Source organism: Scyliorhinus torazame, chromosome 4 (assembly GCF_047496885.1).
Source record: "Scyliorhinus torazame isolate Kashiwa2021f chromosome 4, sScyTor2.1, whole genome shotgun sequence".
NCBI classification, from domain to species: domain Eukaryota; kingdom Metazoa; phylum Chordata; class Chondrichthyes; order Carcharhiniformes; family Scyliorhinidae; genus Scyliorhinus; species Scyliorhinus torazame.
In genome coordinates, this window is record NC_092710.1 from 35,637,236 (window position 1) to 35,659,474 (window position 22,239).

At 46.6% G+C, this 22,239-nt stretch overlaps 11 non-coding genes across 11 annotated transcripts; all 11 read right to left on the minus strand.

The window, feature by feature from the left end:
• Positions 1-1,585: 1,585 nt before the first annotated feature.
• trnak-uuu (transfer RNA lysine (anticodon UUU)) lies at positions 1,586-1,658 on the minus strand. The gene has a single exon. It is a non-coding gene; the product is annotated as a tRNA-Lys (tRNA).
• Positions 1,659-3,232: 1,574 nt separating this feature from the next.
• On the minus strand, positions 3,233-3,305 carry trnak-uuu (transfer RNA lysine (anticodon UUU)). Its single transcript has one exon. It is a non-coding gene; the product is annotated as a tRNA-Lys (tRNA).
• A 1,577-nt stretch (positions 3,306-4,882) lies between these two features.
• On the minus strand, positions 4,883-4,955 carry trnak-uuu (transfer RNA lysine (anticodon UUU)). The gene has a single exon. It is a non-coding gene; the product is annotated as a tRNA-Lys (tRNA).
• A 1,577-nt stretch (positions 4,956-6,532) lies between these two features.
• On the minus strand, positions 6,533-6,605 carry trnak-uuu (transfer RNA lysine (anticodon UUU)). Its single transcript has one exon. It is a non-coding gene; the product is annotated as a tRNA-Lys (tRNA).
• Positions 6,606-8,179: 1,574 nt separating this feature from the next.
• trnak-uuu (transfer RNA lysine (anticodon UUU)) lies at positions 8,180-8,252 on the minus strand. The gene has a single exon. It is a non-coding gene; the product is annotated as a tRNA-Lys (tRNA).
• Positions 8,253-9,829: 1,577 nt separating this feature from the next.
• trnak-uuu (transfer RNA lysine (anticodon UUU)) lies at positions 9,830-9,902 on the minus strand. Its single transcript has one exon. It is a non-coding gene; the product is annotated as a tRNA-Lys (tRNA).
• A 1,574-nt stretch (positions 9,903-11,476) lies between these two features.
• On the minus strand, positions 11,477-11,549 carry trnak-uuu (transfer RNA lysine (anticodon UUU)). The gene has a single exon. It is a non-coding gene; the product is annotated as a tRNA-Lys (tRNA).
• Positions 11,550-13,126: 1,577 nt separating this feature from the next.
• trnak-uuu (transfer RNA lysine (anticodon UUU)) lies at positions 13,127-13,199 on the minus strand. Its single transcript has one exon. It is a non-coding gene; the product is annotated as a tRNA-Lys (tRNA).
• Positions 13,200-14,773: 1,574 nt separating this feature from the next.
• On the minus strand, positions 14,774-14,846 carry trnak-uuu (transfer RNA lysine (anticodon UUU)). Its single transcript has one exon. It is a non-coding gene; the product is annotated as a tRNA-Lys (tRNA).
• A 1,576-nt stretch (positions 14,847-16,422) lies between these two features.
• Positions 16,423-16,495, minus strand: trnak-uuu (transfer RNA lysine (anticodon UUU)). The gene has a single exon. It is a non-coding gene; the product is annotated as a tRNA-Lys (tRNA).
• Positions 16,496-18,073: 1,578 nt separating this feature from the next.
• trnak-uuu (transfer RNA lysine (anticodon UUU)) lies at positions 18,074-18,146 on the minus strand. The gene has a single exon. It is a non-coding gene; the product is annotated as a tRNA-Lys (tRNA).
• Between the last annotated feature and the right edge of the window lie 4,093 nt (positions 18,147-22,239).

The following is a 22,239-nucleotide window of genomic DNA, read 5'->3' on the forward strand; positions in this document are numbered from 1 at the left end:
CTACCCAGACTGTGAGTGATCCTGCTTGTAGTGACCGCATTCCCCCTTCGCTGTTGCTCCTCTCGCTCTGCTGTTGCCCCTCTTTCCTCTGCTTATGCTGTGCCTCTCCTCCAGAACAAACAGCTGCTTCCTTTGCCCTGCGCCACTCTCTGAATCCGGACAGCATATCAGCTGCTCCGCCTCTGCATTCAGGGCGAGATCAGAGCTGTGCTGCTCTTCGACGCTTCACTCCGATACTCCGCCCACCGAGTCCCTTTCCTGGAGACTGGTTATTCCCAGTTGGGTTTGGGACAGTCACTTCCTGAATCTCAATGACTCAACATCGTGACTCAAGGTTCGCTGCGTCCAGCACGCTTGCTTCAAATCTGTTCTTTACAAAAGCGAAACCTCCCCTTTGCCTAACAACTTCCGCGCTGGACCGGCCTCCTCGAACAGGCGCCGGAATGTGGTGACTAGGGGATTTTCACTGTAACTCCATTGAAGCCTACTTGTGACAATGAGCGATTTTCATTTCATTTTCATTTCATTAAACGCTCTTTCGTTTTGAGTCTTTTTCGAGAATTGCCTGACTCAAAGAGAAAAAATTGGGCACAATCAGCTGAACACGACTTTGTGGGACACGCAAACATGTTATACAGCAAGTCAGGTGTTGCCAGATGATCCATTCCCATCAAAGAGACGCTTTACAATCGCTCCGGAGCGATGGAACAATCACAAACTCCAGTCATATAAGGTGTGTCGCTGCCGCCAGCTGGGTCCATGGTGTAGTGATTATCACGTCTGCTTTACACGCAGCAGGTCGTTTGTTCGAGCCCCTGAACCATTGTTGCTTTTGGACAAGTTGTGACCAATTGAATTTCCATGTGAACAGAAATACAACCACGAAAGAGGAAATGCTGGGAAATCTCAGCAAGTTTGGCAGTATCTGTAGGGAGAGTAAAGAGCTAACGTTTCGAGTCCGTTGACTCTTTGTCAAAGCTAACAGACAGAGAAAGTGGGAAATATTTAGACTGTGGAGGGAGAAAGAAAGATGAGCCATAGCCACAGAAACCCAGGGAAACCGAGTGCCAATGGCCACAGAAACCCAGGGGACAGAGTGCAGAATGGCTTTGAATTCAGAAAACAAAGTGAAATGTATTTAAATATAAATGTGATGGAATTTATTGGAACTGAACAATGAGGTTTAACTGAACAGCAGCAACGGACAGATCCAAAGAGCATCCTTTATTGGGACTGCGTGAAATTCAATTGCTGATCATGTCGGAAGTCAGATTCAACGCGCCTCAAAGCTCAAGATCAGCAAAAAAATGATAATAAATCAGCATAACGCAAATATTTCAGGTGTCAACCTGAAAGCGATGGGCAGAGATTTCTCCTTGTAATGATGGTATTATTTACACAAAAGAGAATAGATGAAATCTTGAACCCCCTGGAATGCAAAGGCGACGGTCCTTGGCTGGAAACTGGGATTGGAACAGACAGGGGTTTGAGGGGTCGCAGAGGCACAATGGGCCGATGGGATTCTTTCCCAGTGAATTTACTCGATGGGTTCATGTCAGCATCGATCATTGGGATCTAAAATGATAGCCCGAACAGGGACTTGGACCCTGGACCATCAGATTAAAAGTCTGATACTCTACCGACTGAGATATCCGGGCTGCGAGTGATCCTGCTTGTAGTGACCGCATTCCCCCTTCGCTGTTGCTCATCTCGCTCCGCTGTTGCCCCTCTTTCCTCTGCTTATGGTGTGCCTCTCCTCCAGAACAAACAGCTGCTTCCTTTGCCCTGCGCCACTCTCTGAATCCGGACAGCATATCAGCTGCTCCGCCTCTGGATTCAGGGCGAGTTCAGAGCTGTGCTGCTCTTCGACGCTTCACCCCGATACTCCGCCCACCGAGTCCCTTTCGTGGAGATGGTTATTCCCAGTTGGGTTTGGGACAGTCACTTCCTGAATCTCAATGACTCAACATTCTGACTCAAGGTTCGCTGCGTCCAGCACGCTTGCTTCAAATCTGTTCTTTACAAAAGCGAAACCTCCCCTTTGCCTAACAACTTCCGCGCCGTACCGGCCTCCTCGAACAGGCGCCGGAATGCGGTGACTAGGGGCTTTTCACTGTAACTTCATTGAAGCCTACTTGTGACAATGAGCGATTTTCATTTCATTTTCATTTCATTAAACGCTCTTTCGTTTTGAGTCTTTTTCGAGAATTGCCTGTCTCAAAGAGAAAAAATTGGGCACAATCAGCTGAGCACGACTTTGTGGGACACGCAAACATGTTATACAGCAAGTCAGGTGTTGCCAGATGATCCATTCCCATCAATGAGACGCTTTGCAAAGGTTCCGGAGCGAAGGAACAATCACAAACTCCAGTCATATAAGGTGTGTCGCTGCCGCCAGCTGGGTCCATCGTGTAGTGATTATCACGTCTGCTTTACACGCAGCAGGTCGTTTGTTCGAGCCCCAGTGGAACCATTGTTGCTTTTGGACAAGTTGTGACCAATTGAATTTCCATGTGAACAGAAATACAACCACGAAAGAGGAAATGCTGGGAAATCTCAGCAAGTTTGGCAGTATCTGTAGGGAGAGTAAAGAGCTAACGTTACGAGTCCGTTGACTCTTTGTCAAAGCTAACAGACAGAGAAAGTGGGAAATATTTAGACTGTGGAGTGAGAAAGAAAGATGAGCCAAAGCCACAGAAACCCAGGGAAACCGAGTGCCAATGGCCACAGAAACCCAGGGGACAGAGTGCAGAATGGCTTTGAATTCAGAAAACAAAGTGAAATGTATTTGAATATAAATGTGATGGAATTTATTGGAACTTAACAATGAGGTTTAACTGAATAGCAGCAACGGACAGATCCAAAGAGCATCCTTTATTGGGACTGCGTGAAATTCAATTCCTGATCATGTCGGAATTCAGACTCAACGCGCCTATAAGCTAAAAATCAGCCAAAAAAATGATAATAAATCAGCATAACGCAAATATTTCAGGTATCAACCTGAAAGCGATGGGCAGAGATTTCTCCTTGTAATGATGGTATTATTCACACAAAAGAGAATAGATGAAATCTTGAACCCCCTGGAATGCAAAGGCGACAGTCCTTGGCTGGAAACTGGGATTGGAACAGGGGTTTGAGGGGTCGCAGAGGCAAAATGGGCCGATGGGCTTCTTTCCCAGTGGATCCACTCGATGCCTTCACGTCAGCATCGATCATTGGGATCTAAAATGATCGCCCAAACAGGGACTTGAACCCTGGACCCTCAGATTAAAAGTCTGATGCTCTACCGACTGAGCTACCCGGGCTGTGACCGAGCCTACCTGTATTGACTGCATTCCCCCTTCGCTGTTGCTCCTCTCGCTTTGCTGTTGCCCCTCTTTCCTCTGCTTCTGCTGTGCCTCTCCTCCAGAACAAACAGCTGCTTCCTTTGCCCTGCGCCACTCTCTGAATCCGGACAGCATATCAGCAGCTCTGCCTCTGGATTCAGGGCGAGTTCAGAGCTGTGCTGCTCTTCGACGCTTCACTCCGATACTCCGCCCACCGAGTCCCTTTCCTGGAGACTGGTTATTCCCTGTTGGGTTTGAGACAGTCACTTCCTGACTCTCAATGACTCAACATTCTGACTCAAGGTTTGCTGCGTCCAGCACGCTTGCTTCAAATCTGTTCTTTACAAATGCGAAACCTCCCCTTTGCCTAACAACTTCCGCGCCGTACCGGCCTCCCCGAACAGGCGCCAGAATGTGGTGACTCGGGGATTTTCACTGTAACTTCATTGAAGCCTACTTGTGACAATGAGCGATTTTCATTTCGTTTTGATTTCATTAAACGCTCTTTCGTTTTGAATGTTTTTCGAGAATTGCCTGACTCAAAGAGAAAAAATTGGGCACAATCAGCTGAACACGACTTTGTGGGACACGCAAACATGTTATACAGCAAGTCAGATGTTGACAGCTGATCCATTCCCATCAAATTGACGCTTTACAAAGGTACCGGAGCGATGGAACAATCACAAACTCCAGTCATATAAGGAGTGGAGCTGTCACCAGCTGCTTCCATGGTGTAGTGGTTATCACGTCTGCTTTGCACGCAGCAGGTCTTTGGTTCGAGCCCCTGTGGAACCATTGCTCCTTTTGGACAAGTGTGACCAATTGAATTTCCATGTGAACAGAAATACAACCACGAAAGAGGAAATGCTGGGAAATCTCAGCAAGTTTGGCAGAATCTGTCGGGAGAGTAAATAGCTAACGTTTAGAGTCCGTTGACTCTTTGTCAAAGCTAACAGACAGAGAAAGTGGGAGATATTTCGACTGTGGAGTGAGAAAGAAAGATGAGCCATAGCCACAGAAACCCAGGGAAACCGAGTGCTAATGGCCGCAGAAAGCCAGGGGACAGAGTGCAGAATGGCTTTGAATGAAGAAAACAAAGTGAAACGTATTTAAATATAAATGTGATGGAATTTATTGGAACTTAACAATGAGGGTTAACTGAACTGCAGCAACGGTCAGATCCAAAGAGCATCCTTTATTGGGACTGCGTGAAATTCAATTCCTGATCATGTCGGAATTCAGATTCAACGCGCCTAAAAGCTCAAGATCAGCATAAAAATGATAATAAATCAGCATAACGCAAATATTTCAGGTATCAACCTGAAAGCGATGGGCAGAGATTTCTCCTTGTAATGATGGTATTATTCACACAAAAGAGAATAGATGAAATCTTGAACCCCCTGGAATGCAAAGGCGACGGTCCTTGGCAGGAAACTGGGATTGGAACAGGCAGGGGTTTGAGGGGTCGCAGAGGCAAAATGGGCCGATGGGCTTCTTTCCCAGTGGATTCACTCGATGCCTTTACGTCAGCATCGATCATTGGGATCTAAAATGACAGACCGAACAGGGACTTGAACCCTGGACCCTCAGATTAAAAGTCTGATGCTCTACCGACAGAGCTATCCGGGCTGTGAGTAATCCCTCTTGTAGTGACCGCATTCCCCCTTCGCTGTTGCTCCTCTCGCTCCGCTGTTGCTCCTCTTTCCTCTGCTGGTGCTGTGCCTCTCCTCCAGAACAAACGCTGCTTCCTTTGCCCTGCGCTACTCTCTGAATCCGGACAGCATATCAGCAGCTCCGCCTCTGGATTCAGGGCGAGTTCAGAGCTGTGCTGCTCTTCGACGCTTCACTCCGATACTCCGCCCACCGAGTCCCTTTCCTGGAGACTGGTTATTCCCTGTTGGGTTTGAGACAGTCACTTCCTGACTCTCAATGACTCAACATTCTGACTCAACGTTTGCTGCGTCCAGCACGCTTGTTTCAAATCTGTTCTTTACAAAAGCGAAACCTCCCCTTTGCCTAACAACTTCCGCGCCGTACCGGCCTCCTCGAACAGGCGCCGGAATGTGGTGACTAGGGGCATTTCACTGTAACTTCATTGAAGCCTACTTGTGACAATGAGCGATTTTCATTTCATTTTCATTTCATTAAACGCTCTTTCGTTTTGAGTCTTTTTCGAGAATTGCCTGACTAAAAGAGAAAAAATTGGGCACAATCAGCTGAACACGACTTTGTGGGACACGCAAACATGTTATACAGCAAGTCAGGTGTTGCCAGATGATCCATTCCCGTCAAAGAGACGCTTTACAATCGTTCCGGAGCGATGGAACAATCACAAACTCCAGTCATATAAGGAGTGTAGCTACCGCCAGCTGGGTCCATGGTGTAGTGATTATCACGTCTGCTTTACACGCAGCAGGTCGTTTGTTCGAGCCCCAGTGGAACCATTGTTGCTTTTGCACAAGTTGTGACCAATTGAATTTCCATGTGAACAGAAATACAACCACGAAAGAGGAAATGCTGGAAAATCTCAGCAAGTTTGGCAGTATCTGTAGGGAGAGTAAAGAGCTAACGTTTCGAGTCCGTTGACTCTTTGTCAAAGCTAACAGACAGAGAAAGTGGGAAATATTTAGACTGTGGAGGGAGAAAGAAAGATGAGCCATAGCCACAGAAACCCAGGGAAACCGAGTGCCAATGGCCACAGAAACCCAGGGGACAGAGTGCAGAATGGCTTTGAATTCAGAAAACAAAGTGAAATGTATTTAAATATAAATGTGATGGAATTTATTGGAACTTAACAATGAGGTTTAACTGAACAGCAGCAACGGACAGATCCAAAGAGCATCCTTTATTGGGACTGCGTGAAATTCAATTCCTGATCATGTCGGAAGTCAGATTCAACGCGCCTCAAAGCTCAAGATCAGCAAAAAAATGATAATAAATCAGCATAACGCAAATATTTCAGGTATCAACCTGAAAGCGATGGGCAGAGATTTCTCCTTGTAATGATGGTATTATTTACACAAAAGAGAATAGATGAAATCTTGAACCCCCTGGAATGCAAAGGCGACGCTCCTTGGCTGGAAACTGGGATTGGATCAGACAGGGGTTTGAGGGGTCGCAGAGGCACAATGGGCCGATGGGATTCTTTCCCAGTGAAATTACTCGATGGGTTCATGTCAGCATCGATCATTGGGATCTAAAATGATCGCCCGAAAAGGGACTTGAACCCTGGACCATCAGATTAAAAGTCTGATACTCTACCGACTGAGCTATCCGGGCTGTGAGTGATCCTGCTTGTAGTGACCGCATTCCCCCTTCGCTGTTGCTCATCTCGCTCCGCTGTTGCCCCTCTTTCCTCTGCTTATGCTGTGCCTCTCCTCCAGAACAAACAGCTGCTTCCTTTGCCCTGCGCCACTCTCTGAATCCGGACAGCATATCAGCTGCTCCGCCTCTGGATTCAGGGCGAGTTCAGAGCTGTGCTGCTCTTCGACGCTTCACTCCGATACTCCGCCCACCGAGTCCCTTTCCTGGAGATGGTTATTCCCAGTTGGGTTTGGGACAGTCACTTCCTGAATCTCAATGACTCAACATTCTGACTCAAGGTTCGCTGCGTCCAGCACGCTTGCTTCAAATCTGTTCTTTACAAAAGCGAAACCTCCCCTTTGCCTAACAACTTCCGCGCCGTACCGGCCTGCTCGAACAGGCGCCGGAATGCGGTGACTAAGGGCTTTTCACTGTAACTTCATTGAAGCCTACTTGTGACAATGAGCGATTTTCATTTCATTTTCATTTCATGAAACGCTCTTTCGTTTTGAGTCTTTTTCGAGAATTGCCTGTCTCAAAGAGAAAAAATTGGGCACAATCAGCTGAACACGACTTTGTGGGACACGCAAACATGTTATACAGCAAGTCAGGTGTTGCCAGATGATCCATTCCCATCAAAGAGACGCTTTGCAAAGGTTCCGGAGCGATGGAACAATCACAAACTCCAGTCATATAAGGTGTGTCGCTCCCGCCAGCTGGGTCCATGGTGTAGTGATTATCACGTCTGCTTTACACGCAGCAGGTCGTTTGTTCGAGCCCCAGTGGAACCATTGTTGCTTTTGGACAAGTTGTGACCAATTGAATTTCCATGTGAACAGAAATACAACCACGAAAGAGGAAATGCTGGGAAATCTCAGCACGTTTGGCAGTATCTGTCGGGAGAGTAAAGAGCTAACGTTTCGAGTCCGTTGACTCTTTGTCAAAGCTGACAGAGAAAGTGGGAAATATTTAGACTGTGGAGTGAGAAAGAAAGATGAGCCATAGCCACAGAAACCCAGGGAAACCGAGTGCCAATGGCCACAGAAACCCAGGGGACAGAGTGCAGAATGGCTTTGAATTCAGGAAACAAAGTGAAATGTATTTAAATATAAATGTGATGGAATTTATTGGAACTTAACAATGAGGTTTAACTGAATAGCAGCAACGGACAGATCCAAAGAGCATCCTTTATTGGGACTGCGTGAAATTCAATTCCTGATCATGTCGGAATTCAGACTCAACGCGCCTATAAGCTAAAAATCAGCCAAAAAAATGATAATAAATCAGCATAACGCAAATATTTCAGGTATCAACCTGAAAACGATGGGCAGAGATTTCTCCTTGTAATGATGGTATTATTCACACAAAAGAGAATGGATGAAATCTTGAACCCCCTGGAATGCAAAGGCGACGGTCCTTGGCTGGAAACTGGGATTGGAACAGACAGGGGTTTGAGGGGTAGCAGAGGCAAAATGGGCCGATGGGCTTCTTTCCCAGTGGATCCACTCGATGCCTTCACGTCAGCATCGATCATTGGGATCTAAAATGATCGCCCAAACAGGGACTTGAACCCTGGACCCTCAGATTAAAAGTCTGATGCTCTACCGACAGAGCTATCCGGGCTGTGAGTAATCCCTCTTGTAGTGACCGCATTCCCCCTTCGCTGTTGCTCCTCTCGCTCCGCTGTTGCTCCTCTTTCCTCTGCTGGTGCTGTGCCTCTCCTCCAGAACAAACGCTGCTTCCTTTGCCCTGCGCTACTCTCTGAATCCGGACAGCATATCAGCAGCTCCGCCTCTGGATTCAGGGCGAGTTCAGAGCTGTGCTGCTCTTCGACGCTTCACTCCGATACTCCGCCCACCGAGTCCCTTTCCTGGAGACTGGTTATTCCCTGTTGGGTTTGAGACAGTCACTTCCTGACTCTCAATGACTCAACATTCTGACTCAACGTTTGCTGCGTCCAGCACGCTTGTTTCAAATCTGTTCTTTACAAAAGCGAAACCTCCCCTTTGCCTAACAACTTCCGCGCCGTACCGGCCTCCTCGAACAGGCGGCGGAATGTGGTGACTAGGGGCTTTTCACTGTAACTTCATTGAAGCCTACTTGTGACAATGAGCGATTTTCATTTCATTTTCATTTCATTAAACGCTCTTTCGTTTTGAGTCTTTTTCGAGAATTGCCTGACTAAAAGAGAAAAAATTGGGCACAATCAGCTGAACACGACTTTGTGGGACACGCAAACATGTTATACAGCAAGTCAGGTGTTGCCAGATGATCCATTCCCATCAAAGAGACGCTTTACAATCGTTCCGGAGCGATGGAACAATCACAAACTCCAGTCATATAAGGAGTGTAGCTGCCGCCAGCTGGGTCCATGGTGTAGTGATTATCACGTCTGCTTTACACGCAGCAGGTCGTTTGTTCGAGCCCCAGTGGAACCATTGTTGCTTTTGGACAAGTTGTGACCAATTGAATTTCCATGTGAACAGAAATACAACCACGAAAGAGGAAATGCTGGAAAATCTCAGCAAGTTTGGCAGTATCTGTAGGGAGAGTAAAGAGCTAACGTTTCGAGTCCGTTGACTCTTTGTCAAAGCTAACAGACAGAGAAAGTGGGAAATATTTAGACTGTGGAGGGAGAAAGAAAGATGAGCCATAGCCACAGAAACCCAGGGAAACCGAGTGCCAATGGCCACAGAAACCCAGGGGACAGAGTGCAGAATGGCTTTGAATTCAGAAAACAAAGTGAAATGTATTTAAATATAAATGTGATGGAATTTATTGGAACTTAACAATGAGGTTTAACTGAACAGCAGCAACGGACAGATCCAAAGAGCATCCTTTATTGGGACTGCGTGAAATTCAATTCCTGATCATGTCGGAAGTCAGATTCAACGCGCCTCAAAGCTCAAGATCAGCAAAAAAATGATAATAAATCAGCATAACGCAAATATTTCAGGTATCAACCTGAAAGCGATGGGCAGAGATTTCTCCTTGTAATGATGGTATTATTTACACAAAAGAGAATAGATGAAATCTTGAACCCCCTGGAATGCAAAGGCGACGCTCCTTGGCTGGAAACTGGGATTGGATCAGACAGGGGTTTGAGGGGTCGCAGAGGCACAATGGGCCGATGGGATTCTTTCCCAGTGAAATTACTCGATGGGTTCATGTCAGCATCGATCATTGGGATCTAAAATGATCGCCCGAACAGGGACTTGAACCCTGGACCATCAGATTAAAAGTCTGATACTCTACCGACTGAGCTATCCGGGCTGTGAGTGATCCTGCTTGTAGTGACCGCATTCCCCCTTCGCTGTTGCTCATCTCGCTCCGCTGTTGCCCCTCTTTCCTCTGCTTATGCTGTGCCTCTCCTCCAGAACAAACAGCTGCTTCCTTTGCCCTGCGCCACTCTCTGAATCCGGACAGCATATCAGCTGCTCCGCCTCTGGATTCAGGGCGAGTTCAGAGCTGTGCTGCTCTTCGACGCTTCACTCCGATACTCCGCCCACCGAGTCCCTTTCCTGGAGATGGTTATTCCCAGTTGGGTTTGGGACAGTCACTTCCTGAATCTCAATGACTCAACATTCTGACTCAAGGTTCGCTGCGTCCAGCACGCTTGCTTCAAATCTGTTCTTTACAAAAGCGAAACCTCCCCTTTGCCTAACAACTTCTGCGCCGCACCGGCCTCCTCGAACAGGCGCCGGAATGCGGTGACTAAGGGCTTTTCACTGTAACTTCATTGAAGCCTACTTGTGACAATGAGCGATTTTCATTTCATTTTCATTTCATGAAACGCTCTTTCGTTTTGAGTCTTTTTCGAGAATTGCCTGTCTCAAAGAGAAAAAATTGGGCACAATCAGCTGAACACGACTTTGTGGGACACGCAAACATGTTATACAGCAAGTCAGGTGTTGCCAGATGATCCATTCCCATCAAAGAGACGCTTTGCAAAGGTTCCGGAGCGATGGAACAATCACAAACTCCAGTCATATAAGGTGTGTCGCTCCCGCCAGCTGGGTCCATGGTGTAGTGATTATCACGTCTGCTTTACACGCAGCAGGTCGTTTGTTCGAGCCCCAGTGGAACCATTGTTGCTTTTGGACAAGTTGTGACCAATTGAATTTCCATGTGAACAGAAATACAACCACGAAAGAGGAAATGCTGGGAAATCTCAGCAAGTTTGGCAGTATCTGTAGGGAGAGTAAAGAGCTAACGTTTCGAGTCCGTTGACTCTTTGTCAAAGCTGACAGAGAAAGTGGGAAATATTTAGACTGTGGAGTGAGAAAGAAAGATGAGCCATAGCCACAGAAACCCAGGGAAACCGAGTGCCAATGGCCACAGAAACCCAGGGGACAGAGTGCAGAATGGCTTTGAATTCAGGAAACAAAGTGAAATGTATTTAAATATAAATGTGATGGAATTTATTGGAACTTAACAATGAGGTTTAACTGAATAGCAGCAACGGACAGATCCAAAGAGCATCCTTTATTGGGACTGCGTGAAATTCAATTCCTGATCATGTCGGAATTCAGACTCAACGCGCCTATAAGCTAAAAATCAGCCAAAAAAATGATAATAAATCAGCATAACGCAAATATTTCAGGTATCAACCTGAAAACGATGGGCAGAGATTTCTCCTTGTAATGATGGTATTATTCACACAAAAGAGAATGGATGAAATCTTGAACCCCCTGGAATGCAAAGGCGACGGTCCTTGGCTGGAAACTGGGATTGGAACAGACAGGGGTTTGAGGGGTAGCAGAGGCAAAATGGGCCGATGGGCTTCTTTCCCAGTGGATCCACTCGATGCCTTCACGTCAGCATCGATCATTGGGATCTAAAATGATCGCCCAAACAGGGACTTGAACCCTGGACCCTCAGATTAAAAGTCTGATGCTCTACCGACAGAGCTATCCGGGCTGTGAGTAATCCCTCTTGTAGTGACCGCATTCCCCCTTCGCTGTTGCTCCTCTCGCTCCGCTGTTGCTCCTCTTTCCTCTGCTGGTGCTGTGCCTCTCCTCCAGAACAAACGCTGCTTCCTTTGCCCTGCGCTACTCTCTGAATCCGGACAGCATATCAGCAGCTCCGCCTCTGGATTCAGGGCGAGTTCAGAGCTGTGCTGCTCTTCGACGCTTCACTCCGATACTCCGCCCACCGAGTCCCTTTCCTGGAGACTGGTTATTCCCTGTTGGGTTTGAGACAGTCACTTCCTGACTCTCAATGACTCAACATTCTGACTCAACGTTTGCTGCGTCCAGCACGCTTGTTTCAAATCTGTTCTTTACAAAAGCGAAACCTCCCCTTTGCCTAACAACTTCCGCGCCGTACCGGCCTCCTCGAACAGGCGCCGGAATGTGGTGACTAGGGGCTTTTCACTGTAACTTCATTGAAGCCTACTTGTGACAATGAGCGATTTTCATTTCATTTTCATTTCATTAAACGCTCTTTCGTTTTGAGTCTTTTTCGAGAATTGCCTGACTAAAAGAGAAACAATTGGGCACAATCAGCTGAACACGACTTTGTGGGACACGCAAACATGTTATACAGCAAGTCAGGTGTTGCCAGATGATCCATTCCCATCAAAGAGACGCTTTACAATCGTTCCGGAGCGATGGAACAATCACAAACTCCAGTCATATAAGGAGTGTCGCTGCCGCCAGCTGGGTCCATGGTGTAGTGATTATCACGTCTGCTTTACACGCAGCAGGTCGTTTGTTCGAGCCCCAGTGGAACCATTGTTGCTTTTGGACAAGTTGTGACCAATTGAATTTCCATGTGAACAGAAATACAACCACGAAAGAGGAAATGCTGGGAAATCTCAGCAAGTTTGGCAGTATCTGTAGGGAGAGTAAAGAGCTAACGTTTCGAGTCCGTTGACTCTTTGTCAAAGCTAACAGACAGAGAAAGTGGGAAATATTTAGACTGTGGAGGGAGAAAGAAAGATGAGCCATAGCCACAGAAACCCAGGGAAACCGAGTGCCAATGGCCACAGAAACCCAGGGGACAGAGTGCAGAATGGCTTTGAATTCAGAAAACAAAGTGAAATGTATTTAAATATAAATGTGATGGAATTTATTGGAACTTAACAATGAGGTTTAACTGAACAGCAGCAACGGACAGATCCAAAGAGCATCCTTTATTGGGACTGCGTGAAATTCAATTCCTGATCATGTCGGAAGTCAGATTCAACGCGCCTCAAAGCTCAAGATCAGCAAAAAAATGATAATAAATCAGCATAACGCAAATATTTCAGGTATCAACCTGAAAGCGATGGGCAGAGATTTCTCCTTGTAATGATGGTATTATTTACACAAAAGAGAATAGATGAAATCTTGAACCCCCTGGAATGCAAAGGCGACGCTCCTTGGCTGGAAACTGGGATTGGAACAGACAGGGGTTTGAGGGGTCGCAGAGGCACAATGGGCCGATGGGATTCTTTCCCAGTGAAATTACTCGATGGGTTCATGTCAGCATCGATCATTGGGATCTAAAATGATCGCCCGAACAGGGACTTGAACCCTGGACCATCAGATTAAAAGTCTGATACTCTACCGACTGAGCTATCCGGGCTGTGAGTGATCCTGCTTGTAGTGACCGCATTCCCCCTTCGCTGTTGCTCATCTCGCTCCGCTGTTGCCCCTCTTTCCTCTGCTTATGCTGTGCCTCTCCTCCAGAACAAACAGCTGCTTCCTTTGCCCTGCGCCACTCTCTGAATCCGGACAGCATATCAGCTGCTCCGCCTCTGGATTCAGGGCGAGTTCAGAGCTGTGCTGCTCTTCGACGCTTCACTCCGATACTCCGCCCACCGAGTCCCTTTCCTGGAGATGGTTATTCCCAGTTGGGTTTGGGACAGTCACTTCCTGAATCTCAATGACTCAACATTCTGACTCAAGGTTCGCTGCGTCCAGCACGCTTGCTTCAAATCTGTTCTTTACAAAAGCGAAACCTCCCCTTTGCCTAACAACTTCCGCGCCGTACCGGCCTCCTCGAACAGGCGCCGGAATGCGGTGACTAAGGGCTTTTCACTGTAACTTCATTGAAGCCTACTTGTGACAATGAGCGATTTTCATTTCATTTTCATTTCATGAAACGCTCTTTCGTTTTGAGTCTTTTTCGAGAATTGCCTGTCTCAAAGAGAAAAAATTGGGCACAATCAGCTGAACACGACTTTGTGGGACACGCAAACATGTTATACAGCAAGTCAGGTGTTGCCAGATGATCCATTCCCATCAAAGAGACGCTTTGCAAAGGTTCCGGAGCGATGGAACAATCACAAACTCCAGTCATATAAGGTGTGTCGCTCCCGCCAGCTGGGTCCATGGTGTAGTGATTATCACGTCTGCTTTACACGCAGCAGGTCGTTTGTTCGAGCCCCAGTGGAACCATTGTTGCTTTTGGACAAGTTGTGACCAATTGAATTTCCATATGAACAGAAATACAACCACGAAAGAGGAAATGCTGGGAAATCTCAGCAAGTTTGGCAGTATCTGTAGGGAGAGTAAAGAGCTAACGTTTCGAGTCCGTTGACTCTTTGTCAAAGCTGACAGAGAAAGTGGGAAATATTTAGACTGTGGAGTGAGAAAGAAAGATGAGCCATAGCCACAGAAACCCAGGGAAACCGAGTGCCAATGGCCACAGAAACCCAGGGGACAGAGTGCAGAATGGCTTTGAATTCAGGAAACAAAGTGAAATGTATTTAAATATAAATGTGATGGAATTTATTGGAACTTAACAATGAGGTTTAACTGAATAGCAGCAACGGACAGATCCAAAGAGCATCCTTTATTGGGACTGCGTGAAATTCAATTCCTGATCATGTCGGAATTCAGACTCAACGCGCCTATAAGCTCAAGATCAGCCAAAAAAATGATAATAAATCAGCATAACGCAAATATTTCAGGTATCAACCTGAAAACGATGGGCAGAGATTTCTCCTTGTAATGATGGTATTATTCACACAAAAGAGAATGGATGAAATCTTGAACCCCCTGGAATGCAAAGGCGACGGTCCTTGGCTGGAAACTGGGATTGGAACAGACAGGGGTTTGAGGGGTAGCAGAGGCAAAATGGGCCGATGGGCTTCTTTCCCAGTGGATCCACTCGATGCCTTCACGTCAGCATCGATCATTGGGATCTAAAATGATCGCCCAAACAGGGACTTGAACCCTGGACCCTCCGATTAAAAGTCTGATGCTCTACCGACTGAGCTACCCGGGCTGTGAGCGAGCCTACCTGTATTGACTGCATTCCCCCTTCGCTGTTGCTCCTCTCGCTTTGCTGTTGCCCCTCTTTCCTCTGCTTCTGCTGTGCCTCTCCTCCAGAACAAACAGCTGCTTCCTTTGCCCTGCGCCACTCTCTGAATCCGGACAGCATATCAGCAGCTCTGCCTCTGGATTCAGGGCGAGTTCAGAGCTGTGCTGCTCTTCGACGCTTCACTCCGATACTCCGCCCACCGAGTCCCTTTCCTGGAGACTGGTTATTCCCTGTTGGGTTTGAGACAGTCACTTCCTGACTCTCAATGACTCAACATTCTGACTCAAGGTTTGCTGCGTCCAGCACGCTTGCTTCAAATCTGTTCTTTACAAATGCGAAACCTCCCCTTTGCCTAACAACTTCCGCGCCGGACCGGCCTCCCCGAACAGGCGCCAGAATGTGGTGACTCGGGGATTTTCACTGTAACTTCATTGAAGCCTACTTGTGACAATGAGCGATTTTCATTTCATTTTGATTTCATTAAACGCTCTTTCGTTTTGAATGTTTTTCGAGAATTGCCTGACTCAAAGAGAAAAAATTGGGCACAATCAGCTGAACACGACTTTGTGGGACACGCAAACATGTTATACAGCAAGTCAGATGTTGACAGCTGATCCATTCCCATCAAATCGACGCTTTACAAAGGTACCGGAGCGATGGAACAATCACAAACTCCAGTCATATAAGGAGTGGAGCTGCCACCAGCTGCTTCCATGGTGTAGTGGTTATCACGTCTGCTTTACACGCAGCAGGTCTTTGGTTCGAGCCCCTGTGGAACCATTGCTGCTTTTGGACAAGTGTGACCAATTGAATTTCCATGTGAACAGAAATACAACCACGAAAGAGGAAATGCTGGGAAACCTCAGCAAGTTTGGCAGAATCTGTCGGGAGAGTAAATAGCTAACGTTTCGAGTCCGTTGACTCTTTGTCAAAGCTAACAGACAGAGAAAGTGGGAGATATTTCGACTGTAGAGTGAGAAAGAAAGATGAGCCATAGCCACAGAAACCCAGGGAAACCGAGTGCTAATGGCCGCAGAAAGCCAGGGCACAGAGTGCAGAATGGCTTTGAATTCAAAAACAAAGTGAAATGTATTTAAATATAAATGTGATGGAATTTATTGGAACTTAACAATGAGGTTTAACTGAACAGCAGCAACGGTCAGATCCAAAGAGCATCCTTTATTGGGACTGCGTGAAATTCAATTCCTGATCATGTCGGAATTCAGATTCAACGCGCCTAAAAGCTCAAGATCAGCATAAAAATGATAATAAATCAGCATCACGCAAATATTTCAGGTATCAACCTGAAAGCGATGGGCAGAGATTTCTCCTTGTAATGATGGTATTATTCACACAAAAGAGAATAGATGAAATCTTGAACCCCCTGAAATGCAAAGGCGACGGTCCTTGGCAGGAAACTGGGATTGGAACAGACAGGGGTTTGAGGGGTCGCAGAGGCAAAATGGGCCGATGGGCTTCTTTCCCAGTGGATTCACTCGATGCCTTTACGTCAGCATCGAACATTGGGATCTAAAATGACAGCCCGAACAGGGACTTGAACCCTGGAGCCTCAGATTAAAAGTCTGATGCTCTACCGACTGAGCTATCCGGGCTGTGAATAATCCCTCTTGTAGTGATCGCATTCCCCCTTCGCTGTTGCTCCTCTCGCTCCGCTGTTGCTCCTCTTTCCTCTGCTGGTGCTGTGCCTCTCCTCCAGAACAAACAGCTGCTTCCTTTGCCCTGCGCCACTCTCTGAATCCGGACAGCATATCAGCAGCTCTGCCTCTGGATTCAGGGCGAGTTCAGAGCTGTGCTGCTCTTCGACGCTTCACTCCGATACTCCGCCCACCGAGTCCCTTTCCTGGAGACTGGTTATTCCCTCTTGGGTTTGAGACAGTCACTTCCTGACTCTCAATGACTCAACATTCTGACTCAAGGTTTGCTGCGTCCAGCACGCTTGCTTCAAATCTGTTCTTTACAAAAGCGAAACATCCCCTTTGCCTAACCACTTCCGCGCCGTACCGGCCACCTCGAACAGGCGCTGGAATGTGGTGACTAGGGGATTTTCACTGTAACTTCATTGAAGCCTACTTGTGACAATGAGCGATTTTCATTTAATTTTCATTTCATTAAACGCTCTTTCGTTTTGAATGTTTTTCGAGAATTGCCTGGCTCAAAGAGAAAAAACTGGGCACAATCAGCTGAACACGACTTTGTGGGACACGCAAACATGTTATACAGCAAGTCAGATGTTGACAGCTGATCCATTCCCATCAAATCGACGCTTTACAAAGGTACCGGAGCGATGGAACAATCACAAAATCCAGTCATATAAAGAGGGCAGCTGCCGCCAGCTGGTTCCATGGTGTAGTGGTTATCACGTCTGCTTTACACGCAGCAGTTCTTTGGTTCGAGCCCCTGTGGAACCATTGCTGCTTTTGGACAAGTTGTGACCAATTTAATTTCCATGTGAACAGAAATACAACCACGAAAGAGGAAATGCTGGGAAATCTCAGCAAGTTTGGCAGAATCTGTCGGGAGAGTAAATAGCTAACGTTTAGAGTCCGTTGACTCTTTGTCAAAGCTAACAGACAGAGAAAGTGGGAGATATTTCGACTGTGGAGTGAGAAAGAAAGATGAGCCATAGCCACAGAAACCCAGGGAAACCGAGTGCTAATGGCCGCAGAAAGCCAGGGGACAGTGTGCAGAATGGCTTTGAATTCAGAAAACAAAGTGAAATGTATTTAAATATAAATGTGATGGAATTTATTGGAACTTAACAATGAGGTTTAACTAAACAGCAGCAACGGTCAGATCCAAAGAGCATCCTTTATTGGGACTGCGTGAAATTCAATTCCTGATCATGTCGGAATTCAGATTCAACGCGCCTAAAAGCTCAATATCAGCATAAAAATGATAATAAATCAGCATAACGCAAATATTTCAGGGATCAATCTTAAAGCGATGGGCAGAGATTTCTCCTTGTAATGATGGTATTATTCACACAAAAGAGAATGGATGAAATCTTGAACCCCCTGGAATGCAAAGGCGACGGTCCTTGGCAGGAAACTGGGATTGGAACAGACAGGGGTTTGAGGGGTCGCAGAGGCAAAATGGGCCGGTGGGCTTCTTTCCCAGTGGATCCACTCGATGACTTCACGTCAGCATCGATCATTGGGATCTAAAATGATCGCTCAAACAGGAACTTGAACCCTGGACCCTCAGATTAAAAGTCTGATGCTTTACCGACTGAGCTATCCGGGCTGTGAATAATCCCGCTGGTAGTGACCGCATTCCCCCTTCGCTGTTGCTCCTCTCGCTCCGCTGTTACTCCTCTGTCCTCTGCTGGTGCTGTGCCTCTCCTCCAGAACAAACAGCTGCTTCCTTTGCCCTGCGCTACTCTCTGAATCCGGACAGCATATCAGCAGCTCCGCCTCTGGATTCAGGGCGAGTTCAGAGCTGTGCTGCTCTTCGACGCTTCACTCCGATACTCCGCCCACCGAGTCCCTTTCCTGGAGACTGGTTATTCCCTGTTGGGTTTGAGACAGTCACTTCCTGACTCTCAATGACTCAACATTCTGACTCAAGGTTCGCTGCGTCCAGCACGCTTGTTTCAAATCTGTTCTTTACAAAAGCGAAACCTCCCCTTTGCCGAACAACTTCCGCGCCGTACCGGCCTCCTCGAACAGGCGCCGGAATGTGGTGACTAGGGGCTTTTCACTGTAACTTCATTGAAGCCTACTTGTGACAATGAGCGATTTTCATTTCATTTTCATTTCATTAAACGCTCTTTCGTTTTGAGTCTTTTTCGAGAATTGCCTGACTCAAAGAGAAAAAATTGGGCACAATCAGCTGAACACGACTTTGTGGGACACGCAAACATGTTATACAGCAAGTCAGGTGTTGCCAGATGATCCATTCCCATCAAAGAGTCGCTTTGCAAAGGTTCCGGAGCGATGGAACAATCACAAGTCGTGAATGGAGAAGTCGTGAATGGAGAATTGAGTATTCTTTCCTGACTGATGGCGAACAAGCTGGATCGGGCGAACTTGCCTTTTGTAAATTCCACCCTTTAGGTTGCCAGCAAGCCGTAAGGATTTGCTTTCCCCTTGAACTTTCTGCACGTTTCCAACTGACAAACTTCTCACCAACACTTACGCTGGCTTCGGCATTGTTGAACACATTGTGCCTGGAGCATCGCCCAATCTGCAAACTTTCCCCTCATCAAATTTCTCATGTATTCATCTTTATGATCGAAATTTCACAGTAACTTATAGCTAGTTTTAATGTACGCCTACTTGTGACGGTAAAGATTATTATTATTCTAGCACGGGATGTGCTACGGCTCACATTTCCAGTACTTGTCCGGAAAAGCCTTTGGACGGCTTTCTTCATTGAAAGAGTAAACGCAGCTGACACTGTGAATTCAAAATTCAGTCGAAATGTAACCGTGCCGCATTAAAGTGCGTGCGGATTATTCAGTAAGAAGTCTCACAACACCATATTAAAGTCCAACAGGTTGATTTGAAATCGTGAGCTTTGGCAGCGCTGCGCCTTCATCAGGTAAAGTGGTCCTTCACCACTTCAACTGATGAAGGGACGGCGATGCCAAAGCTTGTGATTTCAAATAAACGTGTTGCTGTCACACGTCTTGTTACTGTCACACTTCTTTCTGTACAAAGCGCCAGCATCTCAACATCATGCAAATTATTTGCAATTGCAGGACAGGCCCTCACATTAGTCCGAATGGACGGCTGCTGCTTCAGCACGAAATGATGATGAGCCAGCTGAATTTTAAATTGGGGTAAATGGTTCGGGGATTTACAAGTTAAGGACATTAACCAGGAGATCATGCGTCGCCTCTCAATAGATTAGCAAACATGTATACTTCTCGGCTTCAGGTATTTTGATCGTTCCAGACGTGTTTCAGTGTAATTACCTGAGGAAGGAGCAGCGCTCCGGAAGCTAGTGACATCGGAACAAACCTGTTGGACTTTAACCTGGTGTTGTAAGACTTCTTACTGTGCTCACCCGAGTCCAACGCCCGCATCTCCACATCAGTGTAATTAGCACCACATTATAAATGGGTAGTGCAGCTTTTTGAAAAAGACATTTCGAAGCATCAAATGTATTTGGCGTAGCCAGCAAACGACTGCATGTTAAGCAATCGGTTTGTTGAAGGTGGCACCATTTGAGCCAAATTACTGGCAAGAGGGTTAGTAATTCCTGCACAGCTGCTGATCTATTCAATGCCGCAATTTCAAGGTAGGCTGATGTGACATCGTACCGTGGCTGTTTGCAACGCTGCCTGTAGCAGATTCGCCTGAAATATTGCAAAGAAGGAGACGTAAAACACAGTTCAGAGCGACGTGAATTGTCATCTGCAGGAGTTCGCTATTGATTAGGAGACGTTGGATTCATTTGTGACACAGAAATGTAAAAGAACGATAGTTTCTCAGAAAAAGTGGCAGATACTGTCCAAGAGGCGCGAAGCAGTTAAAGGGGACTCTGCGCCGCCGCAGCGGAGTCATAATGCCGCTCCAGCTTGCAAAAGTCGAGATTATTTCACGATGCGGTTACTTCGTTGGCCACTGCGGGGATCGATCACGTACCTTGGTGTTATTAGCACCACGCTCTAACCATCTGAGCTAACCGGCCATATATGTGTTATTGGCTGGAGTGACCATGCCATTTCCAAATTCACTCCAGTCCTGAATGGTGGGCTCGTCTGACATGTTGCGTGGCTATTTCCAACGTTGCCTGGAGCAGATTTGCCTGAAAATTGCAGTAATTGGAGTCAAGACATTGTTCAGAACGACGGGAATTGTCATCGCTGTAGACTAGGAAACTTTGGAAACATGTTACCGACACGTTTGTGGCGCAGAAATGTAAAGGAATTAAAAAGTGGCAGATATTATCCAAGAGGAGTCAAGCAGATAAAAGGGAGCCTGCCCTGCCTCAGGTCAGTAATAATGCCGTGACGGTAGCACTGGGCAGGTTGCCTGCAAACATATGAGACAAGCAGATCACTTCGCGACAGAGTTGTTTTGTTGACCCGTTCGAGGATCGTCCACGCAACCTTGGCTTTATTGGAACCACGCTCCAACCATTGAGCTAACCGGCCATGCACGGATCATCACCTCGTGTGACCATGTCGATTCCAAATTTAGTCCAGTCGTGAATGGAGAATTGAGTATTCTTTCCTGACTGATCGCGAACAAGCTGGATCGGGCGAATTTGCCTTTTGTAAATTCCAGCCTTTAGGTTGCCAGCAAGCCGTAAGGATTTGCTTTCCCCTTGAACTTTCTGCACGTTTCAAACTGACAAACTTCTCACTCAAACTTACGATGACTTCCGCATTGTTGAACACATTGTGCCTGGAGCATCGCCCAATCTGCAAACTTTCTCCTCATCAAATTTCTCATGTATTCATCTTTATGATCGAAATTTCACAGTAACTTATAGGCAGTGTTAATGTACGCCTACTTGTGACAGTAAAGATTATTATTATTCTAGCACGGGATGTGCTACGGCTCACATTTCCAGTACTTGTCCGGAAAAGCCTTTGGACGGCTTTCTTCATTGAAAGAGTAAACGCAGCTGACACTGTGAATTCAAAATTCAGTCGAAATGTAACCGTGCCGCATTAAAGTGCGTGCGGATTATTCAGTAAGAAGTCTCACAACACCATATTAAAGTCCAACAGGTTGATTTGAAATCGTGAGCTTTGGCAGCGCTGCGCCTTCATCAGGTAAAGTGGTCCTTCACCACTTCAACTGATGAAGGGACGGCGATGCCAAAGCTTGTGATTTCAAATAAACGTGTTGCTGTCACACTTCTTGTTACTGTCACACTTCTTTCTGTACAAAGCGCCAGCATCTCAACATCATGCAAATTATTTGCAATTGCAGGACAGGCCCTCACATTAGTCCGAATGGACGGCTGCTGCTTCAGCACGAAATGATGATGAGCCAGCTGAATTTTAAATTGGGGTAAATGGTTCGGGGATTTACAAGTTAAGGACATTAACCAGGAGATCATGCGTCGCCTCTCAATAGATTAGCAAACATGTATACTTCTCGGCTTCAGGTATTTTGATCGTTCCAGACGTGTTTCAGTGTAATTACCTGAGGAAGGAGCAGCGCTCCGGAAGCTAGTGACATCGGAACAAACCTGTTGGACTTTAACCTGGTGTTGTAAGACTTCTTACTGTGCTCACCCGAGTCCAACGCCCGCATCTCCACATCAGTGTAATTAGCACCACATTATAAATGGGTAGTGCAGCTTTTTGAAAAAGACATTTCGAAGCATCAAATGTATTTGGCGTAGCCAGCAAACGACTGCATGTTAAGCAATC